This window comes from Eriocheir sinensis, chromosome 39 (assembly GCF_024679095.1).
Source record: "Eriocheir sinensis breed Jianghai 21 chromosome 39, ASM2467909v1, whole genome shotgun sequence".
Classification (NCBI taxonomy): Eukaryota; Metazoa; Arthropoda; class Malacostraca; order Decapoda; family Varunidae; genus Eriocheir; species Eriocheir sinensis.
In genome coordinates, this window is record NC_066547.1 from 15,619,712 (window position 1) to 15,641,278 (window position 21,567).

A 21,567-nucleotide genomic window follows, 5' to 3' on the forward strand; every position below is an offset into this window, starting at 1 on the left:
TGCTTAATTCTCCCTCACTGCACTGTGTACGTCTGTGTGTGTGTGTTGCTTAATTCTCCCTCACTGCACTGTGCGTACGTCTGTGTGTGTGTGTTGCTCTGTCTCTGTCTCTCAATCTCTGTCTCTGTCTCTCTCTCTCTGTCTGTCTCTCTATCTCTCAATCTCTCTCTGTGTCTTTCTCTCTCTCTAGTTAGTAAAGAACGGGCAACGTTTGCCATGGAAGACTCTACAGTATACATAAGAGTCTACAGTGTACATCCCAACCCTCTACGGCCGTTGCTGCTCCACCCGGGCATTACCACATCCACCCGGGTCTACAAGAAACCTCCACGGCCGAGCCTCAACCACAGAACACACCGCTACCGTTGATGAGGTTCCACGCCCCGGACTACCGCCATGTTAACCTCCATAATAGTCCTCGGCGCACTTGTTCTGAGACGTCCTGGTGAGTGAGTGTCCTAATTGCCTTTACTGATAATGTCGCAGGTACCCAGTGGTTCAGGTGTGGCTTCGGATATTTTTGTTATTGTGTCGTAAATATCCAGTGATTATTTCCGAGTCGCTGAATGTTCATCGCACACAGTTTGTCTTTGAGTAAAAACACTGATTAATATCCATGATCGGTTAGGTTACAAACTCCCTCGATTTCAGACTGGAGAGCTACACAACACTGGTCATCCGCTGAGTGGTTGAATTCCTGGTCTACCGGCCCCTGGAGGAGTGGTCGGTTGCCTGGTCTACTGTGGATATGAGTGGTTGATTCCCTGGTCTACCCCTGGATGACGCGGCTGTTCCTATGCAGGGGAAGACTCACCCAAGCGATAAGGTAAGATTTTAATGGCTGGGTTTACAAGAGGTTTTAATGGCTGGGTTTACAAGAGGTTTTAATGTCTGGGTTTACAAGAGGTTTTAATAGCTGGGTTTACAAGAGGTTTTAATGTCTGGGTTTACAAGAGGTTTTAATGGCTGGGTTTACAAGAGGTTTTAATGGCTGGGTTTACAAGAGGTTTTAATGTCTGGGTTTACAAGAGGTTTTAATGTCTGGGTTTACAAGAGGTTTTAATGTCTGGGTTTACAAGAGGTTTTAATGGCTGGGTTTACAAGAGGTTTTAATGTCTGGGTTTACAAGAGGTTTTAATGGCTGGGTTTACAAGAGGTTTTAATGGCTGGGTTTACAAGAGGTTTTAATGGCTGGGTTTACAAGAGGTTTTAATAGCTGGGTTTACAAGAGGTTTTAATAGCTGGGTTTACAAGAGGTTTTAATGGCTGGGTTTACAAGAGGTTTTAATGTCTGGGTTTACAAGAGGTTTTAATGGCTGGGTTTACAAGAGGTTTTAATGGCTGGGTTTACAAGAGGTTTTAATGGCTGGGTTTACAAGAGGTTTTAATGGCTGGGTTTACAAGAGGTTTTAATAGCTGGGTTTACAAGAGGTTTTAATAGCTGGGTTTACAAGAGGTTTTAATAGCTGGGTTTACAAGAGGTTTTAATAGCTGGGTTTACAAGAGGTTTTAATAGCTGGGTTTACAAGAGGTTTTAATGGCTGGGTTTACAAGAGGTTTTAATGTCTGGGTTTACAAGAGGTTTTAATGTCTGGGTTTACAAGAGGTTTTAATGTCTGGGTTTACAAGAGGTTTTAATGTCTGGGTTTACAAGAGGTTTTAATAACTGGGTTCAAGAGAGGTTTTAATGGCTGGGTTTACAAGAGGTTTTAATGGCTGGGTTCAAGAGAGGTTTTAATAGCTGCATGGGTTTACAAGAGGTTTTAATAGCTGGGTTTACAAGAGGTTTTAATAGCTGGGTTTACAAGAGGTTTTAATAGCTGGGTTTACAAGAGGTTTTAATAGCTGCATGGGTTTACAAGAGGTTTTAATAGCTGGGTTTACAAGAGGTTTTAATGGTACATATCTACTGAATGTTGCTGTATTACGTATCTTGACATGCTCTCAGGGTAAGGAGTATTTTGATATGGTGCCTTCCCTCTCCCCCAGCACCCGTCGGACCTGGAGACTCCCCCCTGAGCCTGACGGTGGAGCTGTGGGCCCTGCACCAGACCCCCACCCCCCCCCACACCACCCACAGCAGGGGCAGGGCGTTGAGACTCCCCCCACAGGCTAAGACAGGGAGGGACTTGAAGATCCGGGTTTTTGTCATCTGCACAGGAGTTGACACGTGGTATTTGGGAGCAGTGAGTAGCGGGCTTTTTTTTTAGTTTCCTTTTTTGTGTGTGCCCTTGAGCTGTCTCCTTTGTTGTAGAAAAAAAATACTTGACAAGGCTTTCATAGGTGTTTGGGGCATTTCCAGGGGTAGTTTAATGACCCTGGTGGTAGTCTGACCCTTCCTCTGTGCAGTGAACTTGAAAAACCGCTCATAAAAATGCAGATATTAACCCAGTAGCAGCGGGGATCATGTTTCTTAATGGTCCCTCCAAGCGAGAAAAATGAGAAAAAAATCACCCCTCACACAAACCATTTCATATATATCAAAGCATTTGCGATCAGATTATGTATCATCTATTTTTTGGGGTTTATATCATGGCACAAATTTGGCCTGTCGCTGCAAAGTGGAAAAATTTGGCCCATCCCTGCTACCTGTTAACCTCAGTATTACCAGGTATTAATCCCTGTATCTCGTCTCCTGTCTGTTCCTCTATATTATTTGTCAATCTCTCTCTTTCTCTCTCTCCCACAGATGTCTAAGGTTCCGCCCATGCAGCTGAAGGATGCCAATGCCTACACATGCATCGACCACAGGTGTGCGCTGGACATTGCCTACAATTCATGGTGGAAATGGTATGTTGGAGGAATTCTTTGATGTATTTGAGGGACTGGGATGCCTGCTGGATGGTACCGGTAGATTACTTGGATCACAATTGAGAGAGCCCGGGTTCAATTCCCAGGCAGAGTGGAAAAATTTGGGCGGCTTTTCCGATACCCTATGCCCCTGTCCACCCAGCAGTGAATGGGTACCAGGTATTAATCAGGGGTTGTGTCCCGTCTCCTGGGGTCTGTTCCCTTCTCCTATAATTCTTTCCCCTTCTGTCTCTCTCCGGTATATGACCACAGATGTTGCACCCACTAAACAAAACTTTCCTTCCTTCCCCTTCTGTCTCTCTCCGGCATATGACCACAGATGTTGCGCCCACTAAACAAAACTTTCCTTCCTTCCCCTTCTGTCTCTCCGGCATATGACCACAGATGTTGCGCCCACTAAACAAAACTTTCCTTCCTTCCCCTTCTGTCTCTCTCCGGCATATGACCACAGATGTTGCACCCACTAAACAAAACTTTCCTTCCTTCCCCTTCTGTCTCCCTCCAGCATATGACCACAGATGTTGCACCCACTAAACAAAACTTTCCTTCCTTCCCCTTCTGTCTCTCTCCGGCATATGACCACAGATGTTGCGCCCACTAAACAAAACTTTCCTTCCTTCCCCTTCTGTCTCTCTCCGGCATATGACCACAGATGTTGCACCCACTAAACAAAACTTTCCTTCCTTCCCCTTCTGTCTCCCTCCGGCATATGACCACAGATGTTGCACCCACTAAACAAAACTTTCCTTCCTTCCCCTTCTGTCTCTCTCCGACATATGACCACAGATGTTGCCCCCACTAAAAAAACATTCCTTCCTTCCCCTTCTGTGTCTCTCCGGCATATGACCACAGATGTTGCACCCACTAAACAAAACTTTCCTTACTTCCCCTTCTGTCTCTCTCCGGCATATGACCACAGATGTTGCGCCCACTAAACAAAACTTTCCTTCCTTCCCCTTCTGTCTCCCTCCAGCATATGACCACAGATGTTGCACCCACTAAACAAAACTTTCCTTCCTTCCCCTTCTGTCTCACTCCGGCATATGACCACAGATGTTGCACCCACTAAACAAAACTTTCCTTCCTTCCCCTTCTGTCTCTCTCCGGCATATGACCACAGATGTTGCGCCCACTAAACAAAACTTTCCTTCCTTCCCCTTCTGTCTCTCTCCGGCATATGACCACAGATGTTGCACCCACTAAACAAAACTTTCCAACTTTCCAACAGTTGAATTACAGTTTGGTCCAAGTGCTGTCCCTGTGGCTCACCCTCCTTGAGAAATATCTGTTGCTCTGAGGGATAAACTTAAGAAGGAATTAGACCATATAGAAAGACTAGGTGTCATTGTTGAAGAAAATAAATCCACAGATTGGCTCAATAGTATGATTATTACATGTGGCATCCTTGTGTGTTACAGCTAATATATATACTGTGTCATCTGCATATAAAAGTAGTGGATAGGAAACACTAATTGACATACCATTTACATAACATAAGAATAAAATAGCTCCCAGGTTTTATATATATTTATTTATTTTAATCAAGGTTTTAGCAAGAAGAGGAACCCTGTACCCTGCCTCCCACTACACACACACACACAAACACAAACACAAACACACACAAACACAAACACACACACAAACACACACACACAAAAAAATATATATATATAAAAAAATAGCCCAGTGATTTTTCCATTTCTTTACTTGCCTCCTAAAACATAACCCACCCTCGTTTGACCCCACCATGGCCTCTCGCGACCTAACCTAACCTGACCTGACCTTTCCCAGGGAGCGTCAGCGGAGATCGAGCTGGCTGAAGGTTGGCAGCCGGGTCAAGCTCGCCTCGGACAAGGAGTTCTGTGAGATGTGCTCGGCCGATGTTGTTGACCTCGGCCACATCAATGTTACTAAGGTGGTGGAGGTGGGGAACGGCATCTACATTGACGACGGACTCAAGGAGATCGCTGAGACTACTACTACTACTATTACTATTACTGTCCTCTATACTGCTATGTGTACTATTAAATCCTCTTTACTGCTACTATGTGTACTATTGAATCCCTTACATAGTACTTCCATGACAGCTGATGAGTAATACTACTACTACTACTACTATGACCACTCAATCCCTGGTAAGTACAATGTCATTATCATTATCATTATTTAGGTTAAGGTCCATTTATTTCAATCTTCCTGAGCAGTTGGATGCTTTATGGCTCTCCTCCATTCTACTCTGTCTTCTGCCCAATGCTTCTACGGTCCTATCAATCCCAAGTCTTCCTGTACACCTTCTCCATGTTTTCCTAGGTCTACCAACTGGTCTCCTTCCTTCTACCTCCAATCTCTCCAACACTCCCAGCACTGTGTCCTCCCCTGCTCTGTTTACATGTCCAAACCATTGGAGTCTTTCCCTTCTGAGCACTGTTTCCAGGTCCTCTACTAAAACTCCCAGCACTGTGTCCTCCCCTGCTCTCTTTACATGTCCAAACCATCGGAGTCTTTCCCTTCTGAGCACTGTTTCCAGGTCCTCTACTAAAACTCCCAGCACTGTGTCCTCCCCTGCTCTCTTTACATGTCTCTGCCAAATATTTCCCTCTCCCTGCCAAATCACTCTCTCCCTGCCTGTGTCCCTGCCATATCTCTCCCTCCCTGCCAAATCTAGCCTCTCCTCCTTACCTAACCTACCTTACCCTACCCTAAGCTACCCTAACCTCCCTCTCTCTCCACCAGGTTGACAAGCCCGTCCATGGTGAAGAAGCCTTGTCCTACCCGCGCTGAGATGACCCGTGTGGGCAACGCTACCATGGACGGAGCAGTGGGGGAGGTGGTGGCTGAGTGGATAGCATGATGGCGCCACATTCGGGACAACGCAAGTTCAATCCCCGCCCGGTGCCACCAAGCTGGGATTTTTCAGCCGCCGCCGAGTGGCTTAAAACTACCCACATGCGAGCAAAATCTGGAAACTCATCTTCGTTATTCGGGTTATTTCCTTGCAAATGGGGATATTCCTGGGAGCGTACGTCACGGCAAAGCCATTTCTGGTCTCAAAATTGCAATACAGCGCCTACTGGTCAAGATAGCCTTGTCTAGTTCTGTCTCTCTTATCTCTATGTGTTGTCTATGCCTCACAGTTAATTAATTCTTCCTCATATATATATCTTGATTGCCCTCTCATCTTTTTAATTAATCCTCGATCGCTCTCTCTAAATCATCCCAGCCAGCTGTTCCTTATAGGGCACTCACACACTTGTACACAATTTTCCTTACATACCAAGATCCATTTCTAATCGTCAGCCAACTCTAATATAAATTCTCTCTCCCACTCCTCTTTATAATAGTTCTGTCTCTCTTATCTCTGTGTGTTCTGTCTTTACCTCACAGTTCATCATTTCTCTGTATCTCATAATTCTTGCCTTAATTATGTCTAGTTCTGTCTCTCTTTGTATGTTCTGTCTTTACCTCACAGTTCATCATTTCTCTCTATCTCATAACTCTTGCCTTATGTCTAGTTCTGTCTCTGTATGTTCTGTCTTTACCTCACAGATCATCATTTCTCTCTATCTCATAACTCTTGCCTTATGTCTAGTTCTGTCTCTGTGTGTTCTGTCTTTACCTCACAGATCATCATTTCTCTCTATCTCATAACTCTTGCCTTATGTCTAGTTCTGTCTCTGTGTGTTCTGTCTTTACCTCACAGTTCATCATTTCTCTCTATCTCATAACTCTTGCCTTATGTCTAGTTCTGTCTCTCTTTGTGTGTTCTGTCTTTACCTCACAGTTCATCATTTCTCTCTATCTCATAACTCTTGCCTTATGTCTAGTTCTGTCTCTGTGTGTTCTGTCTTTACCTCACAGTTCATCATTTCTGTCTCATAATTCTTGCCTTATGTCAGGGTATTAGGCTTTATTAACAGGACGGTAACCAACAGGAGTGCAGAGGTCATCCTCAGACTCTATTTAGCGTTAGTTAGGCCACACTTAGATTATGCTGTCCAGTTTTGGTGCCCACACTACAGAATGGACATCAACTTGCTTGAATCAGTTCAGAGGAGGATGACCAAGATGATTCAGGGGCTGAGGAACCTCCCATATCAAAATAGGCTGAAACATCTAAACTTACATTCACTAGAGAGACGAAGAGTGCGGGGAGATCTGATAGAAGTATTCAAATGGGTCAAGGGTTACAACAAAAGCGATATAAGTAAAGTATTGAGAATTAGCCAACAGGATAGATCACGCAGTAATGGATTTAAATTAGAAAAGTATAGATTTAGGAGAGATATATGCAAGCATTGGTTTAGTAATAGGGTGGTGGGGGAATGGAATAAACTCAGCAAGCACATAGTGCAGGGATGATAGCTTGTTTTAAGAGTAGACTGGATAGCTACATGGATGACAGGTGGCAGTGAGGTGTGGGTGCAGTAAGGTGACGGGGTGCTGGATGCGTGCCTGGGTACCGCCGGTATAGCGAGGATCAAGCATCTACCTGTAACCCCTGTAACTACACCTCACCCACCGTGAGTAGTGGGAGGGATTCTGGAGCTGCCCTGTGTAGGCCACCCGGCCTCTTGCAGTTTCCCTATGTTCTTATGTTCTTATGTCTTACAACTCACAAAGCCTAGCTACCATCTGCCTGGAAAACTGCTGCGGTCATTTCCATTCCTAAGGGTGATGGTAACCTTAGACCTATTTCCTTAACAAGCTGTCTGTGTAAGATGATGGAAAGGATAGCTTAGGCGCTTGACTGTATAAGTGGGAGATACCAATCATACCATGTCACGGAATCTGTATGGCTGTATGAAGGGACTGGTGACTGCTTGATTCAGTGCTTATAAGTTCTGCAGGTGCTGTTTGTCGTGCTTTCATTGACCTCAAAGGTGCCTTTGACAGAGCCAATAAAGAGGTTATATTGGAACAACTTATTTTAAAGGGCGTTAAAGGGAAATTACTGGGGTGGCTCAAAGACTATTTGCATAATAGGAAGGCTGAGGTGTGGCTCCATGCTCTGCTGAAGGGAGTTTTGAATTGGGCACTCCACAGGGAGGGGTCCTTAGTCCTTTGCTCTTTAATATTCTCATGGACAAAATTGCACAGTACCCCGGCCTTTCCTCAGGGCACAGAAGTTTTTATATATGCTGAAGATATACTGCTTCAGTGTAATGCTCCACGGACGCTTACTTTAGCCCTCCACCAGCTTGAAGACTTGTGCACTTCTATGGGTCTAGTTAATGAATCCAAAACTAAACTTCACTCCTCCTCCAACTCCTTGCACCCACTTATAGATCCACCTTAATTTCCTCTATCCATCTACACTATCCACATCTTCCTATCCTTATCCGTTCTCCTGCTATCCATGTTTTTATCCAGGACTATGCCTATCATCTTCCATCTTTCTTGGGGGTCAGAATAGATAGAGTATGTCACGTGACACGTATCAATGACGTCAAACTCGATCGTGTCCACTGTTACAAATACTTGGGTGTCTATCTTAGCTTTAATAAATTGAGTTAATCACGTTGCCATAGTACTGCCATAATTCATACACAGAATCTGCCATAATTTATAGGCAAATTCCATAATTTTAACATTGCGGTACAACAATTTGGTCCGGCTGGCGTCATGCCCAAAAGAAGAAGAAGAAGAGTAGGTGCACGGGCCGGCCTGCGTAGCGCCATAAACCTTACTTTTTCTCGTGTTTTCCTTCAAACTACAATGACGAGAAGATCCACAGCCTGTGAGAAGAAGGTGGAGAGTACAGTGGCGGCCAGGGAAAGGAAGAAACACCGCAGAGAAGCCTTCATATGACGAAAGTGCCCTTCCACTACGCCACCACCACCACCACCACAACCACTACCACCACAACCACCACCAAATCACCACACTAAGGTATCTTAGTACGAAAGAATTTACTTAGTGATGTGACGTGACATCTTCATTTCCTACACTGAAGAAGGAAAATGTTATTATTGAAAAAGATGTTTTATATAGGTATGTTTGAAGTTAGTTTACTGGTAGGTTTTCAGGGTAGGCCTATGCATGGATAAGCTATAACTGAGTATTAGAAACAAATCAGTACTAGACAAGTGGAGGAAGAGGCCCGCTGTTGATGTGCCGAGGACCCCCAGTGGGTTAGGTAATTGTTTCCGGCAAAGGCCTAGAACAAATGTGTTGACAAAATCCTTTAATATTAAGCTAGAGTTACCATTGTTTGGTTACAACATGGCCTATAGGCATAACAGAAGTGACCAAAGTTTGATGCACGTAGGACTCATACTTCCTGAGTTATGACACAAACAGTGTTGTGTTTCTTGGATTCCCGGAAAATGATATTTTTGAAGTATAAAATTTCCCAGAATGCTTATTTATGGGGGGATTTTGAAAATAAAAAATACACCCCTTGTGACATAAACATGCCACCTGTCCGCTTGTCAAAACCAATATTTTTTGTCCCTGAAGGCTGTACAGGGACCTAGGGAAAATAGAGGGAGTTGAGGGGGGCACAGCATTAAGATAGGTTAGAGCTGTACGAGTACGAGCCTCCCATAGCTCAGAGGGGCCAGCCTCAGACAGACTGGTTAAGGAGTACTACGCGGCTCTCCCGCCTTGGTGGGCGCCGATTTAATCCCCGGGGCCGGCAAAACCTTTCCTTGTCTGGATTAATTTCTCGTGTGTTAAGTTACACACTGTGGTTGTGTGAGAGTGTAGAAAAGAGAAAATTCAGGGCGTTTCATGTGGTCCACAATAGGGATATCTGTGCTGGCCCCAGGCGCTGAAAAGTCACTCATTTAGTGGTACATAGGGTGCTTCGTGGTGCAGTGGTTAGCACACTCGGCTCACAACTGAGAGCCCAGGTTTGATTCCCGGGCGGAGTGGAAAAATTTGGGCGGCTTTTCTGATACCCTACGCCCCTGTCCACCCAGCAGTGAATGGGTACCAGGTATTAAATCGGGGGTTGTGTCCCGTCTCCTGGGGTCTGTTCCCTTCTATAATTCCTTCCCCTTCTGTCTCTCTCCGGCATATGACCACAGATGTTGCGCCAACTGAACGAAACTTTCCAACTGTTCGCTTCTCCTATAATCCCTTCCCCTTCTGTCTCTCTCCGGCATATGACCATAGATGTTGTGCCGACTAAACGAAACTTTCCAAATTTAGTGGTACATAGAAAGTAACATTGCCTCCATAGTAAATATCATCATGTCTTGCACAGAAATAAATAGTCAGGGTCTCAAAAATAATAGGCTACCCCTTCCTCAACAATACACATTGTTATTATTATTATTATTATTATTATTATTATTATTATTATTATTATTATTATTATTATTTCTACTACAATTTTTATTTCTTTATAGCTTACACTGGTATAGGAAACTACCTTTATCATATTTGTTATTATTATTATTATTATTATTATTATTATTATTATTATTATTTCAGCGTGAAGATGTCAGGTCGCGACACGTTGGTCCATCGGCGCACCTTCCAGAACGCCAACCAGGTGGTGGAGTTGACCACACGCACCATTCCCAAGGCTCAACACCACCAGCGAGGACATCAACACCAATCACCACCACCACCACCACCTTTCGCTCGTAACTACTGCAACAAAAAACAAAAACAAGAACAACACCACCTTGAAATACACCACCACTCAACACCATTCACCACCACCACCACCACCAACACCACCACCACCACCAACACCACCACCACCACCAGGGTGCTCTATGAAGGGTTTAGTGTCCATGTCGTCAAGTCCATCTCCGTCAATCTGTTCTGGGACCATTTTAGTTGCGGTTCTCTGTATCCTTTCCAACTCCACATACTCCACCACTTCTTCCCGCAAGCTGTTCCATGTGTTAATACTTCTGTGTGAAAAACTTTACTTTTTCCAGTCACTTAAACAGGCTCCTTTATTAAGTTTCCTTCCGTGTCCTCTCAGCCCCTGCGTTAGTGATGCTAAGAAGAGATCATCTCTATCCACCTCATCAAACAGGGGGCTTCGTGGTGCAGTGGTTAGCACACTCAGCTCACGACTGAGAGAGCCCGGGTTCGATTCTCGGGCGGAGTGGAAAAATTTGGGCGGCTTTTCTGACACCCTACGCCCCTGTCCTCCCAGCAGTGAATGGGTACCAGGTATTAATAGGGGGTTGTGTCCTGTCTCCTGGGATCTGTTCCCTTCTCCTATAATTCCTTCCCCTTCTGTCTCTCTCTGGCATATGACCACAGATGTTGCTCTGACTAAACCAAACTTTCTAACTGTTCCCTTCTCCTATAATTCCTTCCTCTTCTGTCTCTCTCCGGCATATGACCACAGATGTTGCTCTGACTAAACCAAACTTTCCAACTGTTCCCTTCTCCTATAATTCCTTCCCCTTCTGTTTCTCTCCGGCATATGACCACAGATGTTGCGCCCAATAAACAAAGCTTTCCAACTCTTTCCTCATCAAACTTATTTACCAACTTGTACAGTGTGATCAAATCTCCTCTCCCTTCTTTGTTCCAGTGTCGTCAAGTCCATCTCCCTCAATCTGTCTTCATACGTCATATTCGAGAGTTCTGGGACCATTTTGTTGCAATTCTCTGTCTTGAGTCCAACATAATAATCTTCCTTTGCATAGTTTTTCCTTTTTTCCTTATATGCCTCATCTTGGTATTCAAATCCTTCCATAGTTTTCATCTGTCATAGTTGATGGCCATTCTTTCCTAAGGGGCACTCGTGACTGACTCCTTTATCTAACTCAACATTTTTTGTGAAAATTAGGTCAAGTCTTGATGGTTGGTCATCTCCTCTTAGCCTTGTTTCTCCTTTAACCCACTGCATCAACAGATTATCACATCAGGTGTGTGTGTGTGTGTGTGTGTGTTTAGCTAATTGTTGTATTTACCTAGTTGTAGTTTTATAGGGCCTGGGCTTGACGTTCGTGTGGTCCCATCTCTATATCTACATTTATCCAACTTTTCCTTGAAGCTTTGCACACTCCTTTCTGATACTACATCCTCACTTAGTCTGTTCCAAACCTCTATATTTCTTTATGGAAGCTATATTTCTTTATGTCTCTCAAGCATCTTCCCTTCCTCAATTTTTTACTGTGTCCTCTTGTGTTCCTGGTGGTAATTTCTTCTTTTAGTAGTAACTCCTCGTTGTCTACTTCTTCCATTTTGCTCAATAATTTGTAGATTTGTATTAGGTCTCCCGTTTCTCTTCTTTGTTCTAGTGTTGGTAAGTCCATTTCCTTTAGTCTCTCCTCGTATGTCAATCCCTGGAAGCATTTTTGTTGCCATCTTTTGTATTCTTTCTAGTTTCTTGATGTGTTTCTTCTTATGGGGAGACCACACTGCCTCTGCATGTGTGTGTGTGTGTGTAAGATTGACTGACTGATGAATGAATAACTGAGATTAAGGCTGGTATTACAAGACACTTTCCCTTCTCACATCAGCTATTTCTAAAGGTCAAAGGGGGATATCAGTCAGGTTCTAATGAGTGTTTTTCAGGCTCATGGCACAGAAGAAGGGTTAAACTACCACCAGGGTCATAAAACTACTCCTGGAAATGCCCACAACTCCTGCGAAAGCCTTGTCAAATAGGTGTTCTTGGGCGGCGAAATGTCTTATAATACGACCCTAAGTAAATAACTTCCTGATGGAGTGGATGATTGACTTGGCATCTTGTAGCTTTACTCTCAGCCATTTCAAGTTCCCAACTGATGTACTAATACCCCCTCAGATTGGCTACAGTGAAGGTCGTGGCAGCCAATCAGAGAGTGTACTGAAACTCCTGCTGTGAGCTACTCCTGAGGGCCAAGACCTGCACCCTCACCACCCCTGTAAAGGATGCCCAGCTGACCCAACCCTCCACGGTGAGTCTGTCCCACTTAATGTTGCAAGAGTTATCCAGTATCTTCACTCTCTCATGCTTTCCCTATGTCCTGTGCTGTCCAACTTAATAATGTGAGAGTTAACTGGTGTTTTCACTATCATCTTTTTAGAGTGTCTGATTAAAAAACTAATGCAAGAGTCATGGTGTCTTCACATTTTTGTTCCTGTTGAGTGCCTGGACTTATCAGCTGTCTTGTGCTGTCCAACTTATTAATGCAAGTCATGGTGTCTTCACTCTTAACCCTTTCATTGCTAAGCGCTCGCAAAGAGACTATCCCCTCAGGCACGCTCGGGCACCCCAGCGGGGGAAGGGAATCTCTTTTAACCGCTATATCTCAAAAACTATTCATCACAGCTACAAAACAAAGACACCATTGGAAAGAGGAGGCCAAGATCTATAAGATTCGGTTATGTAAGCCTCTCCTGCGAACGTACAGGCATGTTCAGGTGTTTTTTTTTGCTGTGAGTGCGACTGGTGCTTGCAGCGAGCTTTTAGCACCACCAGAAAGTAACGCTAGTGCTCGCTCTTTTAACCTCTGTATCTCAAAAATTATTCATCACAGCTACAAAACAAAAACCCCATTGGAAAGAGGAGGCCAAGATCTATAGGATTCGGTTATGTAAGCCTCTCCTGCGAACGTACAGGCACGTTCAGGGGGTGTTTTTTGCTGTGAGTGCGACTGGTGCTCGCAGCGAGCTTTTAGCACCACCAGCAAGTGACGCTAGTGCTCGCTCTTTTAACCTCTGTATCTCAAAAACTATTCATCACAGCTACAAAACAAAAACACCATTGGAAAGAGGAGGCCAAGATCTATAGGATTCAGTAAAGTAAACCTCTCCTGCGAAAGTACAGGCACATTCAGGGGGTGTTGCCTGTGAAGACGTACATTTATACGTGCGCGACGGTCAGCCGTAAGGCAACTACTGTAGATCTCTTGATGATGGGGTGGTGGCAGGGCAGTATTGCCAACTGCAAAATTTACAACTATTTGGTCAAAATATCAGTCATGTGAAGCTATGCAAAAATGTCGCTATATTGGACAACAACATCCACCAGTTGCTCATTCGTAGATTTTCCACGCTGGGCTGATATGATTTTCCACCAAATTTAGTGAAGATTCCACTCACTTGGCAATCCTGTGTTGTGAGAATTAGTGTTGGAACACTCATACACGGGAGATTTGAGTGCGGGTGGAGCTCACAGCGAGCGTTTAGCAACACCAGGAAATACGCCTAACACTCACTGTGAGCATTTAGCCATGAAAGGGTTAAGAAACATGATCCATGCTGCTGCCACCACCGGGTTAAAAGAGTTAGATCCTGATGTTTCTTGGCAATAGTAGGTGTCAGAAACCAGTAAATACAATGCTCTGAGTATGACAATCTGTTAACGGTGGGGAGAATGCTGACAGACCAACGATTGGCTTATGTCAGCCTGGCCAGCAAGTCGGTCCGTCTACGAGGACTGACGTGTCTCTCTGTACAGGTGGAAGGCGTGAGTGCGGGTTCCCTTTGTTTGCCGCAAGACGAGAGTGCTCACAGCGGAAAACAATGGGAAGAGAGCCTCAGGGCCGTATTTTAAAACATTTCAGCGCCCAAGTTCACCTATTTGACGAGGCTTTCCTAAGAGTTTGGGGCATTTCCAGGAGTAGTTTTATGACCCTGGTGGTAGATTGACCCTTCTTCTGTACCGTGAACCTAAAGAAACACTCATTAGAACCCGATTGATGCCCTCTTTGACCTTTAGAAATAGTTGATGTGAGAAGCGAAAGTGTCTTAAAATACCAACCTCAGTTTGCTGGGAGGGTAGAGGGTAGCAGGTTGCCTAGTGGGTCAGAGGCAAGAACAAACACATGTTACCTAATACGAGTGGCCATACCGGACGCGGATAGCGGGTTCCTTCCAAGCTTGACCACTCGTATTAGATTACGTGTTTGTTCTTGCCTCTGACCCGCTGGGCACCCCGCTACCCTCTACCCTCCCAGCAAACCACCGTGTGCAGTGTGGCCGCACCCTTAGGGCTTCGGCCACCTTGAACTAAGAAAAATAAGGAACACAATCCTCCAGTACAGAACCAATACATATTTTAACCCCCAAAAGTCGGCAGGTTTGAGCTTGTACAAGTTTTCCGCCCCACCCGCCTGCTACACTACAGTACGGCTAGCGAGTGGAAAGCTGCCGATTTTCACTTTACTATTTCCCAATATGCTCACTCTCAACCTATATACACAACCCCCGATTAATACCTGGTACCCATTCACTGCTGGGTGGACAGGGGCTATGTAGGGTATCAGAAAAGCCGCCCAAATTTTTCCACTCCGCCCGGGAATCGAACCCAGGCCCTCTCAGTTGTGAACAGAGTGTGCTAACCACTGCACTACGAAGCCCCCCAAGAATAGGGAAACTGTGGCTGCTAAATTCCGGTGCAAAGCCTGCACCTCCAGCATAATAACTGGTTGAGGGAGTCTCCCTAACAACCGTAACACAGTGATTCGTGTTGTATGTCATTTGTCATTGATATTTGTTCATAAAATTACTTTTAACTCATATAAAATAACATCTATAATGATTTTTGGTAATATTTTGATGGGATATGGGATGCATTAATGGAATTCACAGTAATTTCAATGGAGGGGAAGTGCCTTTTGGTTTACGAGTGTTTAGTCATGCTGGGAAAAATTACCCAACAAATTAAACTCGTAAACTGACTGTATCTTTAAATTTCCGCCACTTATAACGGACTAAGTTCCCACCCAATTAGCCCATTATATCCAGGGTCTACTGTAGTGCAAAACAGCAGTGGGTCTCGGCAGGCCTGGCAGACCATGGTGTTGTGGACTCACTCAGTACGAATATATTACATTGTCAATATCTAGATAGGCAGGCAATGTGTGTGTGTTGTTTTTCTGTGTAATATTATAAGTACTCTCTCTCTCTCTCTCTCTTCCTTCCATAGTTTCAGCATTCTCTCTTCCTTCCATAGCTTCAGCATTCTCTCTATCTCTTCCTTCCATAGCTTCAGCATTCTCTCTCTCTCTTCCTTCCATAGCTTCAGCATTCTCTCTCTCTCTCTCTCTCTCTCTCTCTCTCTCTCCCTTCTACTTGTAATTTCTTCTCCATTTTCCCCCACTTACCTCCTTCCATTTGGTTCTCTCCCTTCCTTCTCCTCTTCTTTCTCTTCCTCCGATTATCACATTTTCTCTTCCTCCCTCCATTTGGTTCTCTCCCTTCCTTCCTTCCTCCTCCTTTATTCTCTCTTTCTCTGATCATCACATTTACTCTTCCTTTTTCCTCTCTCTCTCATATTTCTCTTTTTTAGCATAGTTTCTCCTCCTCCTTCCGTTATTGCATCTTCTTCCTCTTCTTCATTTGGTATAGGTCTCTCTCTCTCTCTCCATTCCATTAATAAAGTTTTTTCCTCAGGTGTGTGTTGATGCTGGGACCAAGAAGAGAAAGAGGAGGAGGAGGAAGATGATAATGGCAACAGGAAGATCAGAAGAGGAGGAGGAGGAGGAAGAGTGGAAGAAGAAGAACAAGAGGAGGAGGAAGAATGGAAGAAGAAGAGGAGGAAGAATGGAAGAAGAAGAGTACACACACACACACATATATATGACAAACACCTTTTTCTTTATATTTTTCACTTTTATTAGTTCATACAACTTACATATACAATACATATTATACAACATATACATAACTATACATTAGATCATAGAGTGAGTGAGAGAGAGACTCGAGAGGTGAGATAGAGAGAGGTGCCCCCCCCTCTCTCTCTCTCTCTCTCTCTCTCTCTCTCTCTCTCTCTCTCTCTCTCTCTCACCTCGCCACAGCTCACAGGACCCCACAGTATGTACCCCCCACAGACACATACCCCCCCAGCCTCATGAAGGACCCCCTCCTCCCTCCCTCCCCCCTAGTCAACATAGCCTTATCAATGTTACTATGTGTATGTATGTATGTGTGTTTTTCTATTAATAAAAAGTTAATTTGTAATGTTTGTGTGTTATATTCCTATGAGAGAGGAAGAGAGTGGAAAAGGTAAAGAGGGAGAGAGAGAACGTAATGAGAAGAATAAGAGAGAGAGGAGGTAAGGGAAGGAGAGAGATGAGAGAAGGAAAATAAATAATGAAAGAAAGAACAGAAGAAATTTACCGATAAAAGAGATAATCAGATTATGTATCATCTATTTTTGGGGGGTTATATCATGGCACAAATTTGGCCTGTCGCTGCTACACGGTAAAGCCACAAATTTGGCCTGTCGCTGCTACCGGGTTAACAATATACATAATACAGTAAACCCTGGATATAACGGACCCGCTCATAATGGATTTTGGATATAACGGACAAGGTCAGAGGGTGAGAAATCCACGGGGACGGACCTAGAATAGCTTTTGAACCACCCGCTTCTGGTAACTACAACAGCTTAACCATATACATATACAGTAAACCCTGGATATAACAGACCCACTTATAATGGATTTCAGATATAATGGAGAAGGTCAGAAAAAGTTGGAAAGTTTGGTTTAGTCGGCGCAACATCTGTGGTCATATGCCGGAGAGAGACAGAAGGGGAAGGAATTATAGGAGAAGGCAACAGATCCCAGGAGACGGTACACAACCCTCGATTAATACCTGGTGCCCATTCACTGCTGGGTGGACAGGGGCGTAGTATCAGAAAAGCCGCCCAAATTTTTCAACTTCGCCCAGGAATCGAACCTGGTGCGAAATATAGAAACTAAGCAAGTTGAACATTTCTCTATGCAAGTTATTTTACAGGTGCTGTGGCGGGTGTACACCAGGCATTGAAAAGTCAATCATTTAATTATGTGACAGAAACAGTTAGCAGGTTATTTCATAACACACCAAAACCTACAAAAAAAATGCTTCGTCTGCCAGTGTGAGATTGGCGCAATTTTTTTTTTTTTTTTTTTTTACAACAAAGGAGACAGCTGAAGGGCACAAAAAAAGTAAACAATAATAAAAAAAAGCCTGCTACTCACTGCACTTGTAAAATCATACCCATACCCGTAACAATATGACCCCCACGCAAGACTCCACTCACAACCTAGCAACCTCAGTGCCTCGGAGTGCATTGCCAAGTGTGCTGTGTGGCCATGCAGACAACGTGCACACAACATACACAATAAAAAATATATATACCTACGTTTACTAGCTTCATCGTTTTATTATTTTACGTTTTTTTTAAATCTTCGCTGCTTATAACGGACTTTCGGCCCTAATGGACTAAGTTCCCCCAAAATTGAGTGTGTATCAAGACACCTCTCCACCCAAAATTGACCTCTCTTTTGGCTACTCTTCACTTTTATCTTTTATAGGAGCGGCGAGTAGCGCGCTTTTTTTTTTTGTACTCCTTACTGCCCTTGAGACGTGTCCTCTGATGTGAAAAAAATAAATGAATAAATAGAAATGAAAATTAGTCCGTTAAATCGAGGGTTTACCGTACTTGTGTTGAGCGAGTCCATAACACCGTGGGCCGGGCCAATCCGCTACCCACTGAATCAAACGCCTTCGTCAAATGCACCATCGAAACTGTATGTAAATCTATGTGAGTGTATATGACTTTAAGCTTAACTATATATACACTTCTCTGTTCCTTCCCTTTCCTATCCTTTCCTTTCATTTCTTTCCCTTCCCTATCCTTTCCTATCCCTTCCCTTCCCTTTCCAATAACTTGACTTGACTGGACTGCTCCTTCATACTGTGACCTCCTTGACCTCTTGTGACCTTTCCTTGGACTGGGGTGACTGGTTCTTGAGTTTTCCAAGATGGCCTTCCCTCCTTTCTTCTGTTCTCCCTTCGTTCTTCAGAGCTGTGGATAAAGACGGTTATTAATATATTTTTTCATTATTATTCTCTTTCATTCTCTCTCACTCTCTCTCCTTATTCCTCTTCCTTCTCTCCTCTCCCTTCTTTTATCTCTCTCTCTCTCTCTCTTTGTCTTATCTCCTCGTTCCTCCATATCTTTAATTTTATCTGTTTCTCCCTTTATCGTCCTTTCTCTCTCTCTTCCTTCCTTTCCTTTCCTTTCCCTTCCCTTTCCTTTCCTTCCCATTCCTTCCTTTCCCTATCATTTCCTCTCCTCTCCTTTCCCTTTCCTTTCTTTCTTTCCCTTTGCTTTCCTTTCCTTCCCTTCCCTATCATTTCATAAGGTAGGTAATAATACTGGCACGGACCTAAAACGAATCTTAACCATCCTCCCTTCCTTTCCTCCCCAGTCAAAATACATCTTCCCTTCCTTCCTTCCTCCTCCCCATTCTGTCCTCCCTTCCTTCCTTTCCTCCCCAGTCGAAATACGTCTTCCTTCCCTCCCTCTCCCTTCACTGTCCTCCCTCGAAGAAATTCCTCCCCAGCTCCCATCTCTTCTTCTTGGGTGTTTTATGGGGCTCTAGAGCCCCGAGCTCCCATCTCTCTCCCTCCTCCACCATGGCGCTTGTTTTCCCCCTATTTTCTCCTCTTCCACAGCCTCCACATGCTTCCTGCACTCACCACAGACGGCACGGAGTGGCTTTTCCAACACGGCACTCGTCTCCCTCATCTTGGCGGCGTAAACCACGGGTAAAAAGTAGAAATATGGACTCGGCGGAGTTGGTTTAGGTCCCCGCTCTCTTGCTGTTCCTGAACTCAGGCCGATGCAAAGGCCTGACTCTCCAACGGGTCACCCGTTGGAGAGTCGCACAACCTGTAAAAATAAAACAACACAAGCAGTATCCATTACAAATCTTCCAATTCCCTATTTCTTGTACACCACATCTTTTCCAGAAAACTCTTCATGGCTTCTATAATTCTATCATTTGCTTCAGCACTCAGTCCCAGCAGCAGCAGCATCCATTCCCTCTCTGTTCTTGCAATCCTCCCATTCACATCCCAGCCCATTTCACTCAGTGCCACCCTCATCGTCTCCGTCCTTTCTCTCCTGTACCTCCCATACACCAGTATCACATGCACGACAGTTTTATCCACACCCCTGTCACACATCTGACACACTTTGCTGCGGGACTCAGACCACCTGTAATTTCTTGCATTCACATTCATTCACTGCGCTCGAGCTTGGAAGAGAAGATCACCACCCAGGCTTGCATCATACCAGCTGACACACTGCGGGGCTTCCTTTTCCCTGTACCACTCCATCGCATGCTTCCACCTCCTCAGACCGTCGCCTTTCACTGCACTGTCTATCTCTTTCTTCCACTTCCTCACATTCCATTCTAGACCCTCACTATTCCTGTCAGTCACCTTTCATTCAAAGAAACGCCTCCCTTCCTCTCTGCTCACCCACCTGACTCGCATATCATTGTCATCAACCATTCTCATGTATGCAGTTCTTAATCCACTTAGTCACTTAATGCAAAATAACGTCGGTAATGAAGGATTTTAACGATAATGATAAATTTAGCTTGTTATCGGAGTGGGCGTGACAGTTTTTGGTCGGTGCCCAGCCTAGTACGGTGCACACATATATTTGACAAGGCTTTCGTCGGCATTATGGGCATCTCCAGGGATAGATGTGTGACCCTGGTGGTAGTTTGACCCTTCTTCTGCACCACAAACCTTAGGAAACACTCGAGAACCCGATTAATCTCCTTTTTGACCTTTGGAAATAGTCGATGTGAGAGGAAGCGTCTATGGGAGAGATTTTAGCGCCCAAGTTCACATTAATTGACAAGGCTATCGAAGACATAGTGGGCATTTCCAGGGGTAGATTTAGGACTTTTCTAGTAGTTTGACCTTTCTTCTGTATCATAAACTTTAGGAAACACTCATGAGAACCCGATCAATCTCCTTCTTGACCTTTGGATATAGTTGATGTGACAGGTGGAAGCGTATATATATATATATATATATATATATATATATATATATATATATATATATATATATATATATATATATATATATATATATATATATATATATATATATATATATATATATATATATATATATATATATATATATATATATATATATATATATATATATATATATATATATATATATATATATATATATGTCTTCCTTTGGCAGGTATTCATATACGTGTTTAGCTTCTTAATTAATTCTGCATCACAATTAATAATAAGTGACATTACTGAGCGGCAGACTGACTGACAGGTTAGGCAAGTGAAGGAATTAAGATCGTCTAAAATGAGGGATTTTAAATTATAGTTGGCTGACGATTAGAAATGGATCATATTACCAGTGCAAATTGCTTGCAAGTGTGCGATTGCCACTATAAGGAACAGCTGGGATAATTAAGAGAGATCGAGGATTAAAGTTACGAGGGCGATCTAGATAAATATGAAGATAAAGACAGAATACACACAGCAGATAAGAGAGACAGAACTAGACAAGAATTCTGAGATAGAGAGAAATGATGATCTGTGAGGTAAAGACAGAGATCAGAGAGACAGATACGACAAGAATTCTGATAGAGAGAAATGATGATCTGTGAGGTAGACACAGAGATCAGATGAGGCAAGAGTTCTGAGATAGAGAGAAATGCAGTATATAGTCCTCCAATCACTTTGACTGCACCTTACACCTAAAATCAAGTAAATCTGAGAGGCAAGGAGAGAAGGCACACTTACGACTTTCGTGCTCTCTCTCTCTGCCAGAACCATCCCAATCTCGTATTCCTCTTCTTCCTGTCTCCCGCCACAAACAGCCCTCCGCCAGTTGACAGCTTGACATCGCACGCTACACAATTTTATGAACCCATCATTTAACACCTTACTTTTTTTTTTTCACTCAGAGCACACCTTGTATCTACCATTAACTCAAAACAAAACCAAAGGGAAAATATAACTCGGTGCCACTGAGCTCTCAACTCCACACACACTCACACGTAATCGT

At 43.8% G+C, this 21,567-nt stretch overlaps 3 long non-coding RNA genes across 3 annotated transcripts; 2 read left to right on the forward strand and 1 right to left on the reverse strand.

Moving 5' to 3' along the window:
- The first annotated feature begins 160 nt into the window (after window positions 1-160).
- Window positions 161-5,395, forward strand: LOC127009072 (uncharacterized). The gene is made up of 5 exons (XR_007761562.1): window positions 161-445; window positions 652-826; window positions 1,990-2,186; window positions 2,690-2,790; window positions 4,603-5,395. It is a non-coding gene; the product is annotated as an uncharacterized LOC127009072 (long non-coding RNA).
- A 3,030-nt stretch (window positions 5,396-8,425) lies between these two features.
- Window positions 8,426-16,154, forward strand: LOC127009068 (uncharacterized). The gene is made up of 4 exons (XR_007761557.1): window positions 8,426-8,700; window positions 10,252-10,406; window positions 12,542-12,674; window positions 16,117-16,154. It is a non-coding gene; the product is annotated as an uncharacterized LOC127009068 (long non-coding RNA).
- Window positions 16,155-16,451: 297 nt separating this feature from the next.
- LOC127009071 (uncharacterized) lies at window positions 16,452-20,420 on the reverse strand. Its single transcript, XR_007761561.1, has 2 exons — window positions 19,201-20,420; window positions 16,452-18,523 (listed from the first exon to the last, which is right to left on the reverse strand). It is a non-coding gene; the product is annotated as an uncharacterized LOC127009071 (long non-coding RNA).
- Between the last annotated feature and the right edge of the window lie 1,147 nt (window positions 20,421-21,567).